This window comes from Microcebus murinus, chromosome X, assembly GCF_040939455.1.
Source record: "Microcebus murinus isolate Inina chromosome X, M.murinus_Inina_mat1.0, whole genome shotgun sequence".
Taxonomy (NCBI): Eukaryota; Metazoa; Chordata; class Mammalia; order Primates; family Cheirogaleidae; genus Microcebus; species Microcebus murinus.
Window position 1 is genome coordinate 47,077,329 of NC_134136.1, and position 3,961 is coordinate 47,081,289.

The following is a 3,961-nucleotide window of genomic DNA, read 5'->3' on the forward strand; positions in this document are numbered from 1 at the left end:
TAATCGCCCCATGTCTTTCAAAGATAAACCTTGTGCTATCCAGCAGCCACCACCCCCCGCCCCCGAGAAAGGCTGGTGCCAGGGCCTGGGATGGCTGGTTCCCCAGGCACCTCCCGGCCACCTGCCTCAGGTGGAAATACTGGCTTAGGAACTCAAAAAGAGTGGGGGACATTTTTAAAAGACAGAAATCATCCTTTTGCCTTTTTTTTTCAGTCATTCCGTCTGCTCCAAAGCTGCTCTAGAAATCCTGGCCTCAAGTGATCCTCCCACCTCGGGTCCAGGAGTTCTAGCATTACAGGAGTGAGAACCCCATCCCGCCAGCCTGGGAAACCTTTCCTCATCGCTAAACACCTGACACAATGGCCACCACTTTTCTGAAGACCCTTGTTGCTGGAAGATATACCCATATTTTCTCCTCTATATTGAAAATAACTCAAAAAACAAAAAGCAACAAAAGTCAACCCGAATCACATATTTCCTTGTCTCTGCCTAGACAATAACTTTCCTGGAGGGAAATGACTGTAACAGAACAGTCAACATTTTTTTCTTTTTTATCTATTTTTATATTCATTTTTTTAAAGGCTGCACGGATTTGCGCCTCCTCCTTGCACAGGGGCGATGCTAATCTTCTCTGTATTCTTCCTATTTTAGTACACGTGCTGCCCAAGCTAACTCCACTTTTATTTTCTAAGTGGAAGCTGCATGTAGGAAGCCGGTGAGTCGCAAGGGGGCAGCAGAGCGCTCCTCGTCACACCGAAGCTTTCAGCACTGGGAACACGCGTCACGCCGGCCGGGCGCGGTGGCTCACGCCTGTCGTCCTAGCTTTCTGGGAGGCCGAGATGGGTGGATAGCTGCTGCTTCAGGGGTTCGACACCAGCCTGAACACTGCCTGAGCACAGCCAGACCCCGTCTCTAATCTAAAAAAAAAAGTAAAAAAGGCAAAAAAAATACACAAAACACAAAACAGCCGGGCGCTCTGGCAAGCGCCTGTAGTCCCAGCTACCTGGGAGGCTGAGGCAGAAGGATCGCTCACAGCCCAGGACCTGGAGCTTGTGGTGACCCCCCCTCACTGCACTCTGCCCAGGACGCCGAGTGACACTCTGTCTCCACAAAAAAAAATGAGAAACTGCAATTGCAAAGATGAAGTGCTTGCAAATCCCCCTACCCCTTCCCCTCTTTTCAATACAAAAAAAAAAAATTCTTTTCAATCACTCTTCTCTTTGCACTTCATCATTACTCCCACCTACAAAACTCTTCCTCATATCAAATACTTTCACACACCACAACTCACACTCACAACCACGCACAAAACACACACTCTCTGCATTACACCCCTTACCTCACAACACGCCCACACCCTCCTCACCCTCACCTCACCCCTCATGCACTGCCCTGCACTTGCACCACCCTACACACACACCCATGCTCAACACGCACTTAACACGCGCTCCTCACTACTCTGCTCCTTCTTTACACCCTATGCCCACACTGCACTTCACACCCTACTTTACACTCACACACACGTGGTCACCCAACCTCTTCCTTATGGCTCGCTACCACTCCATGCTACACACATACCACACTTTATTCACACACTCACCAGTTCACCACCACTTGCCTTCTTTATACACCTTTCCCATTGTGAATTTTACTGCTATAAAATGAAAGTATCTTTGTCATAAAATGGTTTTTTGTCCTTTGTGTAAATACCCAGAAGGGGGATTGTTGGATCAAATGGGAAATCTACTTTTAGTTCTTTCAGGTATCTCCATGCTACTTTCCATGCACGCTGCACTAGATTGCAGTGCCACAAGCAGAGTATGAGTGTTCCTTTCTCTCCCTATCCACGCCAGCCTCTCTTGTTTCGGGACTTTTGGATGAAAGCTATTCTCACTGCAGTTACGTGATAGCTCATTGTACAAGAATCAGTCTCAAGCCATGTGACAATGAAGCTATAGTCCCCAGATTTACAAACAACTGTCCATGACCCACTCCAACGGCAATATTTGAAAAAGAAATAAGACATTAAATCTAGGCTCAGACATTTAGTCTGTGCCCCTTGGGCCACTTGCAATCTATCTGACCCCCAATTTCTTCATGAGCTTCGGATACTTGCTTCCCACTATCACCTCCTCATATGGTTGTTGTGATAAGTAAGTGTGATAAATAAGGTCAAAGCTAAAATGCCTGGTATATGCTAAGTGTTTCTATGAAAAACATCACTATTCCCATAGAAAGACCCAAGAGAACTGTTACTGAATGCCGATTATTTGCTCAGGATTTTGAATCCTTAAAGCAACCTAGTGAGGAAGGATAAGAGGTTAAATGAGAGGTTGGATGACAGCTGAGGGGTTGAATGACATGCCTAAGGCCACACATTCAGCCACAAGAATAGCAGCTCACACTCAGCAGGTACTTGCCCCGTGCCAGGTACTCACTGCTCTGAGCATTTGCATGGCTTATCTGTCCCTTACAAAGGTGCTAACCAGTGGGTATCATCATTATGCCTGTTTGACAGAAAAGGAAACTGAGGCACAAGGAAGCGAGGCCAGGGTCACACTGTGGAGTGTAAGGGTGGAGCTGGGGTGGGAGCTGAGGCAGTCTAGCCCTGGAGCCTGAGTTGTGACGGCCACGCCACCCGGCAGAGGTGGAGTCTCACCTGAGGTCAAGCTGAGACAGAGCCCAGGCTCTTCCCACCACCCTACGCAGCTTCCAAGCTAGTGTCACCGAGAGCTCGGCACTTGTCCTCCAGGCCGCACAGGAGAACGAGGACAAGGGGTTTGAGGGGAAGGAAAGAGGAGTTTATTAATTAGCCAGCAAAAGAGGAGGTCGGACCATCTTGTCTGAAATGCCAATGTTCTAATAATTATCAGAAACACAGAGCTTTTACAGGGAGGCCCCTCAGCTTCAGGAAACTGCTGTTCAACAACTGTTGATGCCTCTGATGATCTCATCTGTGTCCCAGACGCTCCCGTGACCTCCAACTACCTGGAACCACCCCCCACCCCCGGCCCTCCACATCCTCCACGACCTTCACCTGCCATGTTCAGGTCCTGTGCAGGTAATAGCTCTGCAGAGCCAGCTCCTGCAGCACAAAGGCCAAAAGACACCACACACGCACACAAATACACACAAACCCTGGCCTTAGGCAGGGATGCTGGCCCTAGTTCTCCAAATCAAGAGTGGGGTGTTATAAAGAGACAGAAAACATTTTTGCCACATTATCAGCCCCTTTACTCTGTTATATTAGCTTTCCCAAGGCCTGCTCAAGACTCTCATGAAAAACCAAACCAACATGCCCAGTACAGCCCCCTCCACCCACTGCCATGGGTCCCTCTTCCCCATCCTGACTGCACTTCTTAGGCGGCCTCTAGTCACTGCCTCCATTTCTTCCCCTCTCACTCCCGCCTCCACCCTCTGCAGTCTGGCTTCTGCCTCCTCCCCTCCTCGGAAACACCAGTCAGCAAGTCACTAGTCGCTTCCATGTCACTGAACCCACAAGACATTTTTCAAGCCTTTTAATAAATACAGAATTTTCTGATTTTGTCACTGTGGACATTCTCGGCTTCTGTGACAGACCCCACCTCAGGTTCCTCCCACCTCTCTGACTGCAGCTCTGTCTTCTTTGCAGCCTCAATATTCTCTCCCAGGACACTAAATGCACAGGGGCCTCAAGTCTTGGTCCTGGGCCTTCCTGTCTCCCCCTCTCTGTCCTCCTCCCTCTTCTCTGTCGTCTTCCCAGCTTCCATGTCACCTACATGCCACTGACTCCCAAAGTTATATCCGCAGGCCAAATGTCCCTCTGACTGCAGACCCGTGTACCTGGCTGCCTCTGTGACATCTCAGCCTGAGCGTGTCAGAGCCCTCTCCACCCCACATGCACAGAACCAGCCCGTGATCGCTCCCGCCAGACCCCTGGCTCTTCCGGCACCCAGATCTCCACCCTCTTCCCTCTCCCTCC

The 3,961-nt window shown here is 49.7% G+C and overlaps 1 non-coding gene across 1 annotated transcript; it reads right to left on the reverse strand.

Moving 5' to 3' along the window:
• Window positions 1-568: 568 nt before the first annotated feature.
• Window positions 569-675, reverse strand: LOC142866082 (U6 spliceosomal RNA). The gene has a single exon (XR_012916150.1). It is a non-coding gene; the product is annotated as a U6 spliceosomal RNA (small nuclear RNA).
• Window positions 676-3,961: the final 3,286 nt, after the last annotated feature.